The sequence below is a fragment of the Dama dama genome, chromosome 19 (assembly GCF_033118175.1).
Source record: "Dama dama isolate Ldn47 chromosome 19, ASM3311817v1, whole genome shotgun sequence".
NCBI classification, from domain to species: domain Eukaryota; kingdom Metazoa; phylum Chordata; class Mammalia; order Artiodactyla; family Cervidae; genus Dama; species Dama dama.
In genome coordinates, this window is record NC_083699.1 from 71,053,433 (window position 1) to 71,075,945 (window position 22,513).

At 42.3% G+C, this 22,513-nt stretch overlaps 1 protein-coding gene across 3 annotated transcripts in view; it reads left to right on the forward strand.

The window, feature by feature from the left end:
- The window catches only part of RUNX1 (RUNX family transcription factor 1), a 264,480-nt gene that overhangs the window by 98,776 nt on the left and 143,191 nt on the right, over positions 1-22,513 (forward strand). The gene's annotated exons all lie outside the window — the stretch shown is intronic.

Consider the following 22,513-nt stretch of genomic DNA (forward strand, 5'->3'; position numbering starts at 1 on the left):
ACCCTTGTAACACCCATGTTGGCCAAGTCGGGGTTTTTCTCCCTGTTTGGCACCTGGAGGCTCACGACGTCACAAAATTCAGGTGCACAAAGTGCCAGCTTCTTTCTGGAGTCACTTCTTCTGGCATCCCCTTCCAGAACACCGTCTTTTCAAACAAGGAAAGGTGTGGAGACCTGTCCTGGTGCCCACCTGTGCTCTGAAACCTATTGTCCTGCCATGTGGGAATCATTTCTTCTTCACCGTAAGGCTGGTGGGCAAATTCACAGCTGGAGAAAAAGAGAACATTGACCTCATGAATGGAATTTCATCATCTGAGAGGGATGAGCTGTACGCGCTGTTGGTATGCCCTGCATGTTTCTGTCGTCAGTGGCAGAGAAAAAGAAGAAACTGGAGACCATGAGGTCAAAAGTTCTAGCAACTCAGACCCATCATGCTCAGCTTCCAGGGGCCTTGGAACCACAGCCCACGAGTGAGGTGGTCACCCATCCTGGTAGGAGAACACATAAACTCACAACATCACATCTGGCGTGTGTCATAAAAACAATACCCATCATCGTCAAGTGGGTGACAAAATGGCCAGGTGACTCCTTTCTTGCTTAGTAGCCATAGGTTTAAGAAAAGTGTAGACATAAAGGGGGTAAAGACTTGAATTTGCTTAATATCAGGTTCACCAAAAACTGGCTTCTTTCCTGGTCACTACCTTTACTGTTCTGTGTGCTTGTGATTTTGCCTCAGTTGATTTTTCAAATGAGAAACTTGTTGGACTTTGAATTTTCAGGAAAATGCTGCCAATGGAAACCATCCTAACTAGAAAATCTCTCTCTGCACTTGGGTCGCAGCAAAGTGTACAGTGACTCTCCCTGGTGTTCAGGCTCCTCCCAAAGCTGCCCCTTTTAAGTCACTGGAGATCCTTCTCACCCCAGCTCAGCAGCTGCTCTTTCCAGGGCTTTCTACTGTGTCCAAAATCACCCCTCATCTCCCCTCCAAATAGAAGGGAAGAAACACTTCTTTTGCTAAATTTCATTTCACAAACACGCAAGGACTTACTACAAATGTGCTGTTGTGTTTTGAGTATTAGTTCACTTCATTTTTCTATTTTTGTTTGCATAAGCACGAGGAAAAAAAATATGTTACTTGAACTAAAAGAAATTTGAGCCAAACTCCTCTTGACAGTTAACCTGGTTGAAGTGCAGTTGACTTCTTGCCTATTCCGGAAAAGCAACCCAATGTTCCCAGTAGCTCCTTAATGCAATTACTTGATGAGAGAAAGGCATTTCATTTCCTAACCACTACAGGAATAAGCAATATAGCTGTCAATAATTTCTCAACAGGGCTTCAGGCATGGTGGGCACCAGACAACCACATTTGTATATGCTCATTAACGCATTTCCATCAATGCTTTAAAATTCACCTTCCTAAAGCCTGGGGGTCTTCAGGGATTTTGCTGATAGGGGAATGACCTTCTCCTTCTGTTTTCAGGTTGTTGCTTTGTTTCTGAATATGCACCACATCACAGTAATTTGCCTCAACTCTCCATTTAAGTCAAATGGTGTTACATTCAGTGTTCCTGCCCTCCTGGCTTCCTTTGAGGCCAGAGTGATGAGCCTGAGAAAACACAAAGTCTGTTCCCTCTTTACTTTTCCTGTACTTGCCCACTTTCCTGAGAAGAGTTGTTTACCACTGTGATTTCTAATGATGAAAGTAATCGCTCCCATTTATGGAGCCCTTGCCATATGCCAGATACTGTGCTGTGCATTTGTTCACATGATCTCATCTAATCCTCAAAACCCCTGAGAACAGACATTTTTAAACTTTAGTAAGTATAGGAATATCACCTGGGAGAGCTTATTACAAACAAGACTTCCGGCTCTCCCCCTGCTGCAAATATTTGGGTTTAGTAGGGTCCAGATAGGTAGTCTGTGAGATTACATTTTGTAAAATATTGCCCTAGGAAGCAAGTTCAACTATTATTACCATTTTATTGGTAAAAATCTTGGGCTTGAAGACAGTAGCAAACTTGCTCAATCTGACTCAGGAATCAAACCGAGCCTATATGAAGCCAACTCCGAATTCCGAACTCCTACCCAAAGGTGCACCAGTCCTCACTCACTCTATGAAGGACTGATAGTGATTTCCGTAATGTCAGAGTAGTTAACTCTAGGTGGCGTTGCTAACAGTTCCAAGTTCCAATGTCTTCTCACAACCAAGGCTTATTTCTTGCTTTGGCAAAGGCTAATGTTTTGAGGGTAACTCATCCACAAGGATCTCCTCCAGCCAGTGACCCGGGGCTCCAGGCTGCTTCCATCTGGTAGCTATGCCACCTGGAATACAAGACCCAGTGTCATCCCAATGAAGCGAGAGAATGCTGGGTGATCACCCAGGATGCTAAAGGGTCCCACCTGCAAAGGGTTAGATCATTTCCACCTACATCACATTTGGTCATAATTCAGCCAGGTGGCCCCAGTCTAACTGTGAGAGAGGCTGAGGAAATGGTAGGATCACATGTACATTTAGTGAACACCCAAGTGAGAGACCTGAGACTAGATATCAGTGTCCAAACTCCCCAGGTTTCATTAACCACAGGGACTGGACCTTGTTGCTTCATCCTCTGCTTTCTGCTCCTTTTGCCTCCTGCCTTTCAGACTCACCTCCAGCATGACTCCTGCAATGAAACTGTCTGTAAAGTACTTCCCTCACAGGTAGTAAGGTATAAAAGACATCCGTATTAGCCATTTTAAGCTGTTACAACAAAATATCATAGACCGTGTTGCCTAAGAAACAGGCATTTTTCACTTACAGATCTGGAGGCTGAGACATTCAAGATCAGGGTGCTAGCATGATCAGATTCTGGTGAAGACTCTCCTCCTAGGTTGTAGACAGCTGTCTTCTTGCTGTGTCTTCATGTAGGCAAAGGGCTTCCCAAGTGGCACAGTAGTAAAGAACCCACCTGCCAATGCAGATGTGAGAGATGCAGATTCGATCCCTGTGTCCAGAAGATCCCCTGGAGGAGGGCATGGCAACCCATTCCAGAATTTTTGCCTGGAGAATCCCACGGCCAGAGGAGTCTGGCCAGCTACAGTCCATGTGATCTCATAGAGTCAGACACCGACTGAAGTGATTTAGCATGCATGCATGCAGGGGAGAGGACAAACTCTCGGGTCTATTCTTGTAAGGGCACTAATCCTATCATGAGTTCAGTCAGTTTAGTCCAGTCGCTCAGTCGTGTCCAACTCTTTGCGACCCCATGAATTGCAGCACGCCAGGCCTCCCTGTCCATCACCAACTCCCGGAGTTGACTCAAACTCATGTCCATCAAGTTGGTGATGCCATCCAGCCATCTCATCCTCTGTCGTCCCCTTCTCCTCCTGCCCCCAATCCCTCCCAGAATCAGGGTCTTTTCCAATGAGTCAACTCTTCACATGAGGTGGCCAAAGTATTGGGAGTTTCAGCTTCAACATCAGTCCTTCCAATGAACACCCAGGACTGATCTCCTTTAGGATGGACTGGTTGGATCTCCTTGCAGTCATCTAAACCTAAATAAAAAGACCCCACCTCCTACTATTTGCACACTAGGGCTTAGGACTTCAACATATGAATTTGGTAGGGGAGAGGGACACAGGCATCTAGTCCTACTCCTTAACATCATCCCAGATGGGATCTCCTATAAATGGCATTTCCTCTCTTATTTTCTCCTCCCACCTCAAAAACAGCTATTTAACTGAGACGTAAAAATGTGAACTGTGTCTTATGCTTCTAACTGACTTGGAGAATTCACTACTGTATGTCTTGAAACCATCTGAACCACCTGTATGAAGTCCCTTTGGGAAGATGAGTTGATGAAACAGACCTGCCTGTTAGGGGATACCTAATAGTTGGCAACACTGTAAAATGTAAATACCTGGTCAGTCAATAGGAGCTGTGGACAAATTTCTTCTAATGTCTTTTCTAGCGAACTTCATAATGAGCTGTTACAGAGCAGGGCAGCATGTAGTCCTGTAGTCACTGACTGAATGTCAATAAAGGATTCATAAACAGAAACTTACTTATACTTTCTAGACTTCAATAGGATGTCAGTGCTTCCCCTAAATCATGCTGGAAGTTAGCACAAAGAGGGACACCTGTGGGATTCGGGTGGAAAATCGTAGTGAAAGTGAAAGTCGCTCAGTCGTGTCTGACTCTTTGCGACCCCGTGGACTATACAGTCCATGGAATTCTCCAGGCCAGAATACTGGAGTGGGTAGCCGTTCCTTTCTCCTGGGGATCTTCCCAACCCAGGGATTAAACCCAGGTCTCCCACATTGTGAGCGGATTCTTTACCAGCTGAGCCACAAGGGAAATCTTAGGGGGCTGTCTTAAGATTCTGCCTACTATAGATACTCTATAAAATGGAACTAAATCTTTGCATAATTATATGCATAATCAATAATTACTTAAGCTCATACATATGTGTTTTGAATTTTTTGCAGAACAGAATTGCATTTCAGTTATTTCCTCAATGCAATTTTTTCCCATCATCTCTATGCACCTATGTATAATTTCTATTATTCATAGTATGAAAGTGTTAGTACTTCAGTCGTGTCTGACTCTTTGTGACCCCATGGACTGTAGCCCACCAGGCTCCTCTGTCCATGGAATTCTCCAGGCAAGAATACTGGAGTGGGTAGCCATTTCATTCTCCTGGGAATCTTCCTGACCCAGGGATTGAACCCAGGTTTCTTGCATTGCCGGCAGATTCTTCACCATCTGAGCCACCAGGTAAGCCCAATTCACAATATAGTTTTAAAAATAAGATACTGGTTTTGAATACTAAACAAGAAATAGAGTGTGAGTTGTGATTTTTAACTTCAGATGTAATGAGGTGGCTATAAGACCCTGGACAATCACTTAACTTTGTGCCCATCTTTCTCCTTCATAAACTGTGTGGCTTAGACCAGATAATGTTTGGTTCAGTTCAGTCGCTCAGTCATGTCTGACTCTTTGCGACCCCATGAACTGCAGCACGCCAGGCCTCCCTGTCCATCACCAACTCCCAGAGTCCACCCAAACCCATGTCCATTGAGTTGGTGATGCCATCCAGCCATCTCATCCTCTGTCGTCCCCTTCTCCTCCTGCCCTCAATCTTTCCCAGCATCAGTGTCGTTTCCAATGAGTCAGCTCTTCGCATCAGGTGGCCAAAGTATTGGAGTTTCAGCTTCAGCATCAGTCCTTCTGATGAACACCCAGGACTGATCTCCTTTAAATGTTTGTTTAGCTCTGGGTAGATTATAAGCAGCTATAATAATCATTTGATTTTGCCTCAATTAGCTACAAGATCTTTAAGATCCTTTAGACTCAGAACATTCTACAGTCCTACGATGGCTATTGAGCAGTGATTCTGTAATGCTGAGTGCAGTATGTCACAACATTCACTGGTGTCCAGCCCGTTCAGAAGCACCCTAACTTGGTTAGCCTGGAAGAACTCTAAGCTCCTTGAAGGAAGTCTTCATGTATTATTTATCTTTGTGCCCCCAGGGCCTAGCTCAATACTTGCCAGAAGGGATATGACCAATAAATATTAGCTACCGGTTGGCTGAACAGGGCTGGGTGACAGCCTGGAGATGTCCCCTCCTCACCCCCTGCAGGGCTGTGACTGAGTACACATCTCAGGATGGGCCTGACTGGCCTCTTTTCTCACTGGTGTGGTGGTCTTGTCCCCTGTGGTTGTCTCCAGCCTTGGGGCTGCCTTCCTGACCTTGCCCTTAATGGATGAACGCAACTGCGGAAGGGCAGCCTGATCCTCTTTCCTCATTGGCTTGTGACAATTTCACAATGTCCCCTTCCTCCGTCTCCGGCCAAAGCTTTCAACCTAGCCTCTTTGGGATGAAGATTACATGTCTGTTTTTATTATGGAATAAAAAACACACACCATTCCTTTCTAGAACGGAGTCTTCTAAAACTCTTCTTCTGACAGGAAACACTGAGAGGTATGTTCAGATGAATGAAATGAAAGTCTCTCTCAGATGAAGTGGAGCCTGACCTTTCGAGGGAAAAAGAGGTCACATCAGTTGTGTCTGAAGCCATTGGGGTCATAATGAACACAATTCAGTCTCCCATTCAAAAATCTCATATTCTCTTTGGAAAGATGTTGTTGTTCAATTGCTAAGTCACGTCTGACTCTTTGCAACCCCATGGACTGCAGCATGCTAGGCTTCCGTGTCCATCACCAACTCCCAGAGTTTACTCAAACTCATGTCCATTGAGCTGCTGATGCTATCCAACCATCTCATCCTCTGTCATCCCCTTCTCTCCTGCCTTCAATCTGTCCCAGCATCAGGGTCTTTTCAAATGAGTCAGCTCTTCTCATCAGGTGGCCAAAGCTTGGCCAAGATGGGAATAAATAATTGATTACAGACCACGATAGGACCAAGTGTAGTGCATATGGGTGAATCTGAAGGTGGAAGAGCTTGTCTCTCCTCTTAGCTCAGGAGACATGTAATACCTACACGTTAGAGTCCTATAGGGCTCACAGGTGCCTTTGAGATGATTAGCAGAGCCTGGAGACAGCTGGGATGTCACCGCTCAACCTCATTTCAGACTGCCATCAGCGTCTGCTCATCAGTCACCAGATGATCCTGGCCAGATGTGTTCTCACACTCTCTCTTTGCAGAGCTATAGGCTTTGCTAAACTAACCTCCGCTCTCCTCAACCACTTCCGATGTTGATTTGTCCTTGTGTCTTGCTGTGTGATGTGACACTTCCGACCAACTTGGTATCTGTAGAGCATTCAGCAAGCCCAGCTACGGAAAGGTGCAAAGCTTTATTCTAATTTTCAGAGCATCACCACAAGCTTTGTGGAAAGTGTGACGGGGACTGAAAGGATGACAAGGGTGGGAATGTGTGAAGGGGGTATTTCAAGCAGCTGAAACAGCAGAGACAAAGGGGCAGAGAGGGGAATGCCGTGGGTGATTCAAACCATCACCAAATCCACTGGATTTGAAGGACACGGTCACCTGTTTGAGGAAGAGCGGAAACAAGAGTTAAGGAGTCAGAACACAATGAAGCATTTGAGAAGAGAGCAGTGTCACAGTGATAAAATTTCTTTGGAAAGATTAGCTTAGAGACTTAGTGAGACAGGAGGACGTTGGAGGGTGGGAAGGCATTGGAACTGGAGAGACCAGTTCAGAGAGAGAATCCAGGAGGGACTGCATTGGTGGGGTTGTCAGGGCAACCCAGGAAGTGAAACACATCCCTAGACACATTGAGAGGAGGATTGACAGAACTGGACAAGCAGCAGATGGGGACGATGCCCTCCATGACTATGTGGGCAAGTGGGAGAAGAGGGTGCCATGTCCAAACCAGAAAAACCTGGAAAGGAGACTACCAGGAAGAAGGAGTCAATGGGTTTCTCATGGGATAAGTTGAGTTCCAAAGTTCATCAAGAGACAAGGTGTACACACTTAGACTTTTTTGCCTGGCTCAAAGCTGGGCATGGGAGTATCATAAGGCTCACAGTTGGAGGAACTTCTGAGTGGTCACTTGGTGGATTATAATCTTTTAATTTCGGTGTGTTTTCAATATTTGATTTGCAGTAAGAGAATAATTTGTTCCATGAAAACTTATGTATTTTTTAAACTAAAATAGCTCAAGGCAGTTTGGGTTTGTCAGTAACTAAAAGAAAAACATATGGTGGTCAGTTTTCTGGTCTTCTAAGTGTGCCAACAGTGCTTCTGTTAATATTCTTTCTGATGGGCTGAAAGCTAGGAAGTGGTATTACTATAACCTCAGAGCCTTACTACTTTTTATGCAGACCTCATGTTTTAAGGATTGCTAATAAAACTGTTAGTAGCATGTAGGGCTGAGTACATTTGTAAAAGGAGGAAAGGAATAAGCTCTATTTCTTCATATGTTGATACAAAAAAAGAGAGAAAGAGAGATGAGGTATTCAGCTAACAAATAGTGACAGAGGGCTGGAGTTGAAGAAGGCAAGTCTGGAGGCAAGGATTGAAAGGGCGTCCCTGGTGGCTCAGATGGTAAAGAATCTGCCTGCAGTGCAGGAGACCTGGATTCGATCCCTGAGTTGGGAAGGTCCTCTGGAGAAGGGAATGGCTACCCACTCCAGCATTCTTGCCTAGAGAATTCCATGGACAGAGGAGCCTGGGGGGATACTGTCCATGCGGCTGCAAAAAATCAGACACGACTGAGAAACAAACATTTTCACTTTCATCTATACAGTAGTCAGCATTCAGGAAACACCCAGGATCTACAGGAAAGGGTGTACAGACAGAGAAAAGAAAGCCTTAAAGAAGGCTTCCATCAGGGCATGAGAGCAAAGAAGATGGAAGGAGGTGTCAGAGGGGTGGAGAAACCCTCAACTGCTACAGCGTCAAGGACACACCAAGGGTAGAGGATGGGCATGGTCAAGGATGTTGCAGAGAAATCTAGAAGGGAAGGATTGAATCAGCAGCTGTTGACACTGGTGACATTTAAGAAAGCAATTTCAGGAGAGCAGTGGGAGTAAAAAGCAGGATGCTGGGCTGCATAATGAGGAGATGGTGAGAATGTGGAGGTGGAAGGTGGGAGCACTTTTGTGGGGGATCTAGCAGAGAAGCAGAGAAAAGAAAGTGCACTCAAAGGAGGGAGGATCAAGGTCAAGCAAAAGTGGGTGACATGCCCACCTGGCAAGCCCCAATTTGTTTCTTTGTTGTTATCGTTCAGTTGCTCAGTCCTGTCTGACTCTTTATGACCCCATGGACTAGCACGCCAGGCTTCCATGTCCTTCATCATCTCCCGGAGCTTGCTCAAACTCGTGTCCATTGAGTCGGTGATGCCATCCAACCATCTCATCCTCTGTGGTCCCCTTTTCCTCCTGCCTTCAGTCTTTCCCAGCATCAGGGTCTTTTCCAATGAGTCAGCTCTTTGCATCAGGTGGCCAGAGTATTGGAGCTTCAGCTTCAGCATCAGTCCTTCCAATGAATATGCAGGGTTGATTTCCTGTAGGATTGACTGGTTTCATCTCCTTGCAGGGAAACCACTTCAGCATTCTTGCCTTGAGAACCCCATGAATAGTAGGAAAGGCAAAAAAAAACCTTGCTTTTAATCACAGGGAAATGGACCTGCATCTGACCAACATGGAATCATTTTACTCTTGAAAAAGCAGTAAACTCTAAAAAAGCTTTTTCCTTTTATTTTATGTAATTAGGATATTTTAGTCCACCTGAAACTATAGATTATACAAATATCATAACCAATGGCCATGAATAATCAATAAACATTCACCACTATATGGCTGGCACATGGCTGACACTCAACCAGTATTTTTTAGCAAATTGCTTGCCTTGATGATATCTATATTTGCCTGCCTGTTCTCAACAAAATGATTTATTTAGCTGTACTCATTAATCTTGGGTTTCCCTAGTGGCTCAGCTGGTAAAGAATCTGACTGCCAGTGCAGGGGATGCAAAAGATGTGGGTCAATCCCTGAGGGGGGAAGATCCCCTGGAGAAGGAAATGGCAACCCACTCCAGTATTCTTGCCTGGAAAATTCCATGAACAGAGAAGACTGTGGGCTACAGTCCTCGGGGTCATAAAGAGTAGAACACAACTGAATGCACAGGTAAGCTCCCAGAGGCTCATTAATCTTAGGTGTCCAAAAAGGTAATTTAGAAATAACATTGGAAACAAAAGATTACTCTCAAAAACGAGGCATCTTTTGCCAAGCTTTATAACCCAGGCTTTGATGTTATAACAGTTCCCAAATAAGTCAGTTCAGTTCAGTTGCTCAGTCGTGTCCAGCTCTTTGCGACCTCACGGACTGCAGTACGCCAGGCTTCCCTGTCCATCACCAACTCCCGGAGCTTGCTCAAACTCTAGTCCATCTAGTCCATCCATCATCCAAATAAGTCAGAAGTCATCTGTTAAACAAACAATTAATTTGAGAGTGGAAGTGTTAACACTGAAATTATTTATTATATTGCTAATATAATTAGCTCTTAGCTGACTGATGAACATTAGCCAGGGAAGATATTAGAGTTATAGATTTATTCTCAAAATGCTTACTTAGCCACTGATACTACTGAAAATAAAATACTTCTCTTTACTCACAGACACAACCTAATAATGCTGGTTAGTATATTCTCTAGTCATGTAAATACAAACACAATTCTTCTTAATTCTAATATTCCCAATGCAACATGGACCTTCTAGCACTCTCCATCAATATAGGTCATTTGATTTGGAGTATCATGTTAACCAAATGAGCTTCACAATAGAAGAAGCACTCATCTTAGACGAAGCACCCGACACACCATAATATTTCACGTTTTCATGTACTGTGCATTTTCATGCATGCCTGTGCACCCCAATACTAACCAATCCAGAGGAATACTTGCCCCGCCTAAACTCTCAGAAGAACTGCTCAAGAAAAGAAGTATAATTTGATCTTGTTTTACACTTTTCCCCCATCACTATGTAGCTCAAGGAAACTTTATCCAATAAGACTGACACACTCAAAGAATAAGAAAATGGTTGGGGAATATAGTAAGCACATGAAATAATTTCCTAAATCTCCTATCTTTCCTCCTACCTGAATGCAAAAGGAAAGAAAAGAAAGTATTTGGGGAAAAGAGAAAAGTTATTATATAAGCAAATACTCTATTTAGGCAAATCTACCACCAGCATACTTATCAAGTGACTGTTATTGTTTAGTCGCTAAGTTGTGTCGGACTCTTCTGTGACCCCATGGACCACAGCCCGCCAGACTGCTCTGTCCACGGGATTTCCAGGCAGTAATACTGGAGTGGGTTGCCATTGGTTGCCTTCTCCAGGGGATCTTCCCGATCCAGGGATAGAGCCTGAATCTCCTGCATTGGCAGCCAGGTTCTATACCACTGAGCCACCAGGAAAGCCCCTCAAGGGAGTAGAAGTGAAAATACTTGGCTCAAACACATTTGTATACAATGGACTTGGGAAGGTCAGAGGTTTTACCACACCCAGTTGTTGATGTATGGGATTTTTACTTGAGTTCATTAGAACAAGCCCCAAAGCACAATCTTATAAATCTCTGAGCCTGCTTAGAGAAGTGGGAAAACACCATCATAAATAACATAAGGCAAATGATGCAATCTAATACTTGGACCAACACTGGGACTGCTTCTCTCCCCATAACCCCGCTGGCCTTCTACAATCCTTTTTCTCTTTTGTATTAAGTAAAATAGGTTTTGAATAGTTGGTCCCCTGATCACTCTTCGGTGTAACAACTGGCAAACTGGCAATTCAAGTGAAGTGCTCTGCCAAATAAATATTAAAGATGCTTTTCAGGCTTTAAGAATCTACATTTTTAGGCACTGTGTGCTGGACTGGACCTAAGATCCATTATCGGATTCCTTTTGGAACCCATGGAGTAAGTCTGGTCAATACAGCAGAGGAGTCAAGGGGGGAAATTGTCCTCAAAACAGATTCTTTTCTGTGTTTACTTCCTGGGCAGTTGTTGGTGTTTTTCCACCCTCTGTGAAAAACACGGTCATAAAACCAAGAACAGCAGAAGAGTCAGGGTGAAATTAGTTTATTTTCACTTGCACATTCACAGTTGTTTTCTTCAGAATCTGACCTTAACAACATGATTGATGGATCCTGTGGACCTTTTCCATTTTTGTTTCCCAATTTCTTGGAAGCTTAGAGTGTGCCAACACAGACTGAGGAAAGAGGGCTAAAAGCTGGCCAGACTCACCTGGGGCTCTGAACTCAGGGCAGCGGGCAGTCATGACAGCTTTGAGGAACTTCACGGTCCAAGCCTGACATGACCATCCATTCGGGGAGGAGGGAAACTTTCCTCCAACCTGACCTAAGGCTTCAAGCCCACTTGCTGTCCCACTATTTTAGTGCATCAACTCAAAGTTGTACCATTGATGAATGGAGCCTCTTGGGTCCAAAAGAATGTGATCTACAACACAGAAAAACCCAGACATAAGTGTATACTGAATGTCAGCAACAGAAAGTCATCCGCATCATCTCATCCCTGTAAAGGGGACATGAACCCCACTAATTAAAATGCTGCTTACCCTCCCATGTGGATGCAAAGGATGTCTTGTACTCAATTGGTGGCCGATTGCAGCATTTATCACCATCTGTCTTCATAAGACTACTGGAAATATCAGTTAAGCACAATCAAGAATAGCTCTTAGAGCCATAATGGAAATTTACCTGAACTTGAAGGAAGGAAGCTCCTTAAGGCATCTGTGGAGTAATGGTCAAGTGACTACGAAATCTGCACAGTGGGCCAATAGACTGTGAAAATTCTGCACAATGACGCTTGTAGACAATCTTAACCAGACAGTCATCAGTGTATAAGTAATTGAACCTGAAACTTTTACTTGATTTCATTAGTGCAAGTCCAAAGATGGTACAGTCTTACAAATCTTGGAAAACTGCAGTATAAGTAACCTATAGAAGATCACCTAGCCTAATGATTGAACCACTGGGGCCTGGTTCCACGTTCCATCCCCAGGAACCCAGGGGTTCAACCCAACATAGGTCAGTGCCTCAAGGGAATGACTTCTAAACAATCCATTATCATAACATCTCTGGTATTTGAATCTTATTAATTCAATCCTGGATTGGGTTACAAGGACCAGGGGAGTGACGAACTCATAAGCGTTGAAGGTACTTTTTCTTCAATGTTTTATCATTCTCCTTGAGAAATCAGACCCCATTTGCATGATTCAGAGTGCCCTCTGAAAGAAAATCCACCATTTAAGGAGTTTTATGCATTGCTGAGATGAAGTAAGCTTGCAAGCTTTAACTTGCTGCATATGTCTCTCATTAAATAATCCACTGAACTTCAAAAAAAGAAAAGAAAAAGAAAATCAAGTCATCATCTATAGCTAAACATCAAACAATAAAACTATTATTAGCCCTCCATACCATTAAGAAATTAGATTTTATACCTTCATCTTTCAGATGTCTAGCTTTAGTAAAATGACCTTCAAAAAGAATGTGGGTGAATAGAGGTAAAATATTTTCTGCAGAGTATCTGGGCTGACATTTAAGAGAGTTTTTTTAGTAAGAGTCTTAACATGTCATACATGAAAAGACAAGAGTTTTGAAAGATTGATTGGTAGATTATGCTAAGAATCACAAAGTAAAGCATGCGCCTTTGGACTTACGTTTGGGTCGATCTTGTTGTCTCATTCTCAGACACTTTCTGTGTAGTATCGTCAGATACTTCACTCAGGATGGGTTGAACCGAGCACAAATCTGAGCCCATATGGAAGAGGAGATAACTATTCACACAGAGTATTTGGGAGAAGCCCCAGGAGTTTCTGTAAGAACAGAGAGGCTGAAATTCCCAGATGAGGGGAAGGCAGATTGGTCCTGGTGTCTGAGAATACAGCCAGCATCAGAGAGAAACCTCCAGGAGCTCTTTCTCCCATGACAGGCACCATCCACAGTCAACCTCAATTTTCTCCCTCAAGACGTGCCATTGTGTTCCGTTTACCTGCTTCTCTAAAACACATAGGGATACAAAATACTGCATTATTTTAGAATAATACACAATGATTCTGAAAGTGTGCGTGCTTCGTCTCTCGGTCTTTGTGACCCCATGGACTGTAGCCCACCAGGCTCCTCTGTCCATGGGGACTCTCCAGGCAAGCATACTGGTGTGTGTTGTCATGCCCCTCTTCCAGGGGATCTTCCCGACCCAGGGATTGAACTCAGGTCTCCCACATTGCAGGCGATTTCTGAGCCACCAGGGGAGCCCAGAGAAGGGGTTCATACAGATGGTCCGCAGTTCCAGTTCGTGGACGTGACGGGATAGCCTCCATTTTAAAGACACAGAAACTGAGTCCCAAAGTGGAAACTTCCCCATATCTCAGGAGGAGAAAAGCGGCTCTTAACTCCCAGTTCAGCAGTCATTCTCTCTCTCCATCTTTACTTAGACCCATGCCCCATGAACAGACCCTTGCCTCCCTCAGAGGCAGAACAGTGCTAACTTGCCAGTCTTGCCTGGGGATCCCTGGAGGCGCAGAGGCTAAAGGGAGCCAGGCTGACTCCTGGACAGCAGAGCAAACATAGGCATTATCCTAATTCGGGATAAAGGTTTGTCAGAAGCATCCTTCGGTTGTTCATATGTTGATCAGATGATTAAGGTTAGAGAAAGGCACTGGAAAATCTGCAGCCAGGATCTTTAGGATAGAGAGAGCTGAGGAAGGACTACTTCTTGGCCTTTCCAGGGCACTGGTAAGCCACAGCCTTCCCTCCGGGGTACGATCCGACCTCTCCGTCTCTCTGCCAGAGAATAGCACTGGGTCACTGCTCTCATCAAGAAGGAAAGCTAGGTTTGCATTCATCTGATTTTGAGTTGAAGAAGGCAAATACATTTTGGAGGAGCCAAAAGCATAAATCAAGGATTTCTGACCCCAGTGTAAGAGATACCTACTCATTATCAGTCTTTAAAGCACCAGAAATTTCCTACACTTCCCTGTGAACGGTGTAGGTGAAGCATCGTCTTGCTTCATTTGAAAAGAACAGTTCAGGGCTAAGTGGGTTTGACTACTGGTGAGGCTTCTAAAGTGCTCACAAGCTTCTTCCTCCTAACACAAAACTAAATGTAGTCAACTCATCTTTCCCCCGCACTCGCCTCTATAGCAACATGCGCAGTATGCTATCAAAAGACTGAGTTTTAAAATCCTGAGGATAATTATTCCTTTCATGTGCCATTTATTATTTTCTGTGTGTTTATAACTTGGCTTGAGAAATTCCAGATTTTGATGACTAACAGAAACCATGTAACTGGGACACTAAAGAACCAATGAGTCCTTAACCACTTGAAGAACCACAAACAACACTTTACTTATGGCTCAAGAATTCTAGGCTGTGGCTTATGTGGGCACTGCCATTATTAATTTGCCTCATTAAGTCATTAGTGTCTCTCTATCCCATTGGCAATTTCCATTCCTGAGATTCTCAGGAGCCACTTTCTGGCGTTATTTCTCAAGTCATAGCACCCACTGGACATCCAAAGCAAAAGCAGTAAGGATTGACTGTGGACAGTCAGGAAAATTATAACAATGAAACATCCCAATCTCTCTGCTGCAGATCAATAAATGGGTGGTTGGCTGTTGATTCCCAACTTTAAATGAAAAACAAAAGCAGATATAAATGGGAGAGGCATACTTGGTTATAAATTGCACAATCCTTAGGCTAACCTAATCCTTTCCTACCTGTCCCAGAGGTAGGAAAAAAAAACAAAACCTGGAAACAAAGTGATACAAAGATCACAAAACTTGAAATGTACCAGAGTTCCCCCAACCCCTTAGGGCAGCAGCTGGTGGGTTCTAGCATCCCCACTAAGGGTGCAGCTGTGTCTCCACAGGTTCTCATTTTTGTAGATATGTTTAGATTCTTTGGGCAGGAAGATTTAGGTAGTCTCTAGTAGCCCATTTCTTAGAGGAATGATACTTGATACCTGCAGTAGATTCTTTCCTGGGAGGCTGGACCCTGGACCCCAAGTTCTGATGTTTGTTTAAGGTACTCAAGACCGAGACTAAGACACCCCTGTTTCTCCTCTCTTTCTGACTGTGGCTTGCCGGGGTCGATTCTTTCATATGTGTGTGAGTGTGTATCCTAGCTATAGACCACACTTGATCATATGTTCTTATCTTTTAGCAATAGACAAGCCCAATGATGGACAATATGGTAGCAAACAGATGCTATTGACAATTACCAATCCAACAAATGTGACCATTTCTGCTGTGAAATCACACCTGTTCATCTTTTATTGTTGCCCACAGAAGCAGATGTTGGAATAAGAAGATGTACCTATTGAGCCTAGCAAAGTATTAAATCATGTTTCTTAGATTTTTTTTTGTTCCCTGGGATAAATTTTGTAATGAAAAATCCATTAGAAATCTAATACAGAAAGCACCTGTCCATTTTATTAATTATTTTCTTGTACTTTAAAGTATCAAATGCTGACACAGTATGATCATTAATTAATCATCCAATTTGTTTACAAATTTCATCTATAAAACCTTTGTGAAGAAAACATTTAAAATATTAAATTTGCCTTTATGTGAACTGAATCTAGAAAAAGAGTGATAAATACAAAATTTATTTAGAATCATTTTGCCAGTAAAATGCTTAAGTCCCTTTGGTCTCAACACTTTGCCAAGTAAGTAACAAAACCAAGATTAAACTTTGTCATCAGAATGTTCTCAGGAACCTATCTGATGAAGAGTTTCATCAGAGGCTTATTCCATTTTATTACTCTTTATAACTAACATAGAAAAGACAAGCAAAGACATAACAAAATTTTATTACAAATGATAATATCAAATACAAAAAGGTATTGATAAATTGGGAGACTGGAATTGATATCTATGCACTACTATATGTAAAATAGATAACTATTAATAATAAGAACCTATTGTATAGCCCAAGGAGCTCCACTCAAATGGTCAGAGAAGTCCCAATGGTCTGTAAGAGAATAGAATCTAAAAAAAGAGTGTCTTTGTGTATATGTATAATGGATTCACTTTTTCATACAGCAGAAAGTAACACAACACTGTAAATCAGCTATATGCCAATAAAAATTAATTTAAAAAGTAAGTATTGCAAAAAAAGAGAATGGCATTTGTTACATAGACTTTAATGAAGGCCAAGTTTCTAGCCTTTTTTATTATTATTGGTTTATAATCATCTTCTTTCATTAAGACTCTTTTAGAGCCTTTGGGTTCACAGCAAAACTGAAGGGGAAGGTACAAGGTTTCCCCATATGCTGTCTGCCCACCCACATTCACAGCCTTCTGCATTATCAACATCTCCCACCAACAGTGAGGTACATTTGTTACAATTGATGAGACTACGCTGATAGTACATTATGACCCAAAGTCCATAGTTCACAATAAGGTTCACCTTGGTCTTGTATGGGTTTGGAAAAATGTATAATAATGTGTATCCACTATGGTATCATATAGAATATTTTTACTGCCTTGAAAATCCATGTGTCTTCCCTATTCAATCCCTCCTTTCTGCCCTCAACCCCTGGCAACCTCTGATCTTTTTACTCTGTCTATAGTTTTACATTTCATAGAATGAGAAAGAGTTGGAATCATACAGTATGTGGCCTTTTCAGACTGGCTTCCTTTCACTTAGTAAAATGCATTTAAGATTCTTTTTGTAGATCAATAGCTCACTTCTTTTTAGTATTGAATAATATTCCATTGTCTGAGGTACCACAGTTTATTTACCCACTGAAGGATATCTTGGTTGCTTTCAAGTTTAGGTCATTATGGGAAAAAAAAAAAAAAAAAACTTCTATAAGCATTATTGTGCGTGGTTTTGTGCAGACATAAGTTTTCACCTCTTTTGGGTAAATATCAAGGAGTGAGATGGCTGGATCATGTGGTAAGAGTGTGTTTAGCTTTGTAACAACAACAACAACAAAAAAATACTGCCAAACTGCCTTCCAAAGTTAGCTGTATCATTCTGCAATCTCACCAGCAGTGGATGAGAGTTCCTGTCGCTCTGCATTTGGTGTTATCAGTGTTCTGTGTTTTGACAGTTCTAATGGGAGTGTAGTGATATCTTACTGTTGTTTCAGTTTATATTTCCCTGATAATACATGATGTAGAGCATCTTATTTGCCACCTGTATCTTCTTTGGCGTGGTATCTGTTGAAGTCTTTGGCCCCTTTTTTAATTGGGCTGCTTCTTTTTTTTTGAGTTGTAAGAGTTCTTTTTTTCAGATAACAGTCCTTTGTCAGCTGTGCCTTTTGCAAAGATTTTTCCCACTTGGTAGTTTCTCTTCTCATTCTCACAGAAGCACACGTTTGTAATTTGAATGAAGGCCAGCATATCAATTATTTCTTTCCTGGATTGTGCCTTTGGCATTGTCGCTAAACCAACCCAAGCTCATCTGGATTTTCTACCGCATTATTTTCTAGGAGTGTTACAGTTCTGTGTTTGACATTTAGGCCTATGATTTATTTTGAGTTCATTTTTGTGATGGACGTAAGGTCTGTATCTAGATCGCCCCACCACCCTGCACAGACCCTTTTTTTGGCATGTGGATGTGCAGTTGCCCCAGCACCACTGGTCGAATCCATCCTTATTTTTAAACAATGTGTGTTCAGCACTTTGGCAGATGTGGCCAGAAGGATCCCACAGATAGACAAGCATGAAGTTCCAAGAGAAAAAGGAAGGGCAGATGCAGAGCCGGACAAAAACGGAAAGGAACAAGCAAACAAGCAAAACTTGTCTGCACAGACCCTCAGCAAGGTGTCAGACTAAGAGACTATGTCTAAACTTAAGAGACAAGATCATTCCAATGAGAACCAATTTAGTTGTAAATTAAAGACTGGAATAGTTTAGTTAAATATCAAGTACTGAGAGAATTCACTTCCTTTTGGCTTTGAAAGAGATTACTCCTCAGTGGAGAAAGAAGAATATGACAACTTTAGTTCTCCGGGAAATGCAATTGGCATGGGACTGCTTGATAGAATCCATGTATGATACATACAGGCATTTAATATCTCAGAATCTTCTTGGTCACAGAGGGTCTTTTCACTGTGAATATTATATAACTCATGGTTTATTAATTTCTCCAATTAATCAAAGTGTAAACTTAGAAGCCATAAATTAGCACTCTGTAGATGGGGGCTTGGGAGGAAGGCTCAAGAGGGAGGGGATATGTGTATACTTATAGTTGATTCATGTTGTTGGACAGCAGAAACCAACACAGCATTGTAAAGCAATTACCCTCCAATTAAAAATACATTTAAAAGAAAAAAATTAGCCCTATGCAAGTTCTGAAATGCAGAATTGCCTGCACAATAAAAGCCCTTAAAAGCTTGCATAATAAGGTGTGGCATCTTTGGGGAGAATTATGTTAAAAAAATAGTAAATTTAATGTCTCATTTCTTTGGGGCTCGGAGGACTTTTGCATTACCTGAGTTGAAGAGAAAACACTTATAGACACAGGAAGGTCAATCCCACCTGGCTTTTTTTTTTTTTAATTTAAAAAAGATTATCTTCACTTAAAAAAAATAAAGTTGACTGACTTTAAAAAATAGAAACTCCAAATATGGAAAGTAGGCTCACTGATGCAGAAGGGGATGCTCCCTTACCATCCCCATACCCAGGGGACAGAGTACTTTTTCTTTGTGTTTTTTCACTATGAGTCTGCATTACTTCATGGAATGAAGGATGACACAAAAGGTGAACCCCAGCCTCAAAGCATTTTAGGATCCAGTGTTTTAGATTTTTCCAACTGAAGAAAACCATTCCTGGAAGGTTTAGTCATGGTGGTGTAGTTGCTAAGTCAGTCCGACTCTTGTGACCCTATGGTCTGTAGCCCTCAAGAGCCTCAGTCTATGGAATTCTCCAGGCAAGAATACTGCAAATTCTTGGAAATGGGTTGCCATTTCCTTCTCCAGGGGATCTTCTGGATCCAGGGATCGAACCCTGTATTTCCTGCACTGCAGGCAGATTCTTTACCGACTAAACCACTAGGGAAGCCCCGTGGAATGTTTAGAGGGACCTCAAATTAAAAGTGGCTGTTAATGAGTGCATCTTACAAGGTGCTTATGGGTTATGTCATTTGTTTTAAATCTATTTCATATGTTATTAATGCATTTAAAATTAATTATTATTCACTTTATTTATTCATTTCAAAGGAGATAAAATGCAGAGACTGAGGAATATAAACAGAACTAGTCAATGAACTTGTTGGGATCATTGCAGACACATTACCCCAGAGCCTCTGCGAGTCACCCAAGGCACTCCAGTTCTCAACAATAGGTGACTGTAGTTTTTTGGCTCAGAGCCATCATGTCACAATGGCACTCTCCCAGGTCCATCAGCGTCTTAAAAATATTACAGTACCAACAATAATAATAATAACGATAATTGTTTGAGTATTAAGAAAAGACTGCATGAAAGAGAGAATGTTGCATTAGTCAGTCGGGCAGAATAAATGATAACCTGGCCTTTCATTTAATGAGTCTTTATTAGGTGACAAAGATTGGACCCATCTGTGCATAATCGTTTGTGCTTTGGGCCAAACCTTCTGTCTGTACATGGAGGAAAAAGACACAGCACGCCTAGGTCAGGGGTACAATAGAATCCTTTGTCTCTCTCTGCTCTACGGAGAATTTTTTAAATACCTTTTTTGAAGCCAAACAGAGAATCATTTTTAGCTTTTAAATCAAATTAACCCCTTTTCCCAGTGAACAGTCGTAAATAGTAGTCTGGATAGGGAGAAAAAAATGTGTTCAACTCACAAGTATTTACATAGAAATTACAGGAGATAGTATATGTTCTGCTAAAATCAGAGATGAATGCTTCCAGAGCCTTAAAATAGAGCGTGTGATCTTCCACATGGGCTGGCAATTATTAGCAGGCAAACAGTTACTAAGTGGGCAACCTGCTTGCCAAGGCTATCAGAGCATCTATCTACCGAGGTTTCTGACCACACTGAGATATTTTTTCCTCTGTCCACTCCAGTGTTCTTGAGAACCCATCTCTGGGCAATTAGAGCTGAAACACCACACTTGTACCGGACTCCTACGTGTATGCAGTTACCAGCTTTTTTATCACCAACGCCCTCTACACGGATGCCCATCCTGTTTCCATTTAAATTCGTGAACATCTGTTACACAGGAGATGGGTTAGCTACCAAACACTACTGTTAGATTTCTCGCCAGCAAGTCTCATGCCTTCATGTGGTTTTTGTTTTCTTCTTTAAACAGTTAATTATGTTTTATTCGTTCTTCTATAAAAGCTAAATTTAGCCAAGTTTTATACTAATTTAAAACATTTTCTGGAAATGACAGAGGGCTATTGTAAAAAAAAAAAGAAAAAAACCAGAGAGGCTGAATTTTCAATGGTTGTCAGAAATGAATCTAAGGGGGTGAATGAACACTATGGCTTGGGTCTTTAAGTCTCAGGTTTTATTTGATGGATGTAGACAAATAGTGTTTGGGTTATAAATCAATTCATAGTTGGTGCTCACATAGGCATTCTGATCTAGAAGGGGGCGCTTGTGGACCTCTTCTAAGTGTGGTCTCTTAAGTATTGGTCTCTTCTAAGTGTGGTTGTTGTTCAATTGCTCAGCTGTGTTTTACTCTTTGCGACCTCATGGACTGTAGCACTCCAGGTTTCCCTGTCCTTCACCATCTCCTGGAGATTGCTCAAACTCATGTCCACTGAATCAGTGATGCCATCCAACCATCTCATCCTCTGTCATCCCCTTCTTCTCCTGCCTTCAATCTTTCCCAGCATCAGGGTCTTTTCTAATGAGTTAGCTCTTCACATAAGGTGGCCAGAGTATTGGAGTTTCAGCTTCAGCATCAGTCCTTCCAATGATTATTCAATATTGATTTCCTTTAGGATGGACTGGTTTGATCTCCTTGCTATCCAAGGGACTCTCAAGAGTCTTCTCCAACACAACAGTTCAAAAGCATCAATTCTTCAGCACTCAGCTTTCTTTACAGTCCAACTCTCACATCCATATGATTACCACCAATACCAAATCCCTCAATCCAGAGTGCTATGAAAAATGTTCAAAATCACATTTACCAGATATTTGATTTATCTTTCTTAAACTTTCATATTGTGTATGTTTGTGAAGGTATTATCTGAGTAGCAAAGGAGAAGGTAAGAAAACATGTGCTTCACTCAAGGTCATATAATGTTGAATTTTTAGAGTCAGGATTTAAGCCCAGGTTTCAGTCCAACTTCCATCCTGATGAGAAATGACCCATGATATGATTCTGTAAAGAGAAAGGGTGGTATAGAAGGAGAGCCCACAGCTGTGGGATCCATTTCTTGGTTCTCTTTATGTTCCTCAAGAGCAGTCAACTAGAATCAGTGAACATGTGAGGAACACATTATTTTAATTATAGAAATATATTTTGGTTTCCTCTCTAATCCTTTTTATTAATTTCACTCTTTTAAATGTCATTGGGTTAAGAATTCATTAGCTGTAAAGAGATCATATTTTAAATCGTCAAATGTTGAACACAGAAACAAAAGTGTGAAAGAGGAAGGTAGTGAGAGAGACAACATGAATAAAGTCCAGGGTGGGGAGAGGAGAAAGGAAAGAGGGGGGAAATAGGCAAGGACTTCTGCTTCCTGGTGAGCGGCTGAAGGTCTTTGACACGTGAGACCTCCATGGAGCACTTGGGTCATGTGCCTGTTCTCCAACCCAGTTCCCTCCCCTGAATCACCCCTTTCCATGATTCACAGCCACACAGCCACCTTCTCTGAGTCCATCACACCCTCCACTCTCACTGCTAGACCTGCAGAGCCAGCAGCCACAAACCGTGGCCCTCCACACTGCCCTTCTGCTTCTCCGACATGGCTTTCGTGATCCCTAAAACATCAGCACATGAGTCAGCCTCTGCAGTCACATTCTGGAGTCCTTTTAATTCTTTTGTGCCTCCAGAGCCAAGGTTCCCAGCACCTGGCAAGACAAAGCAAGCCAGACCAAGATACAGGTAGCCAGTTGGGCATGACATGAAGGTCAAAACCAAGCT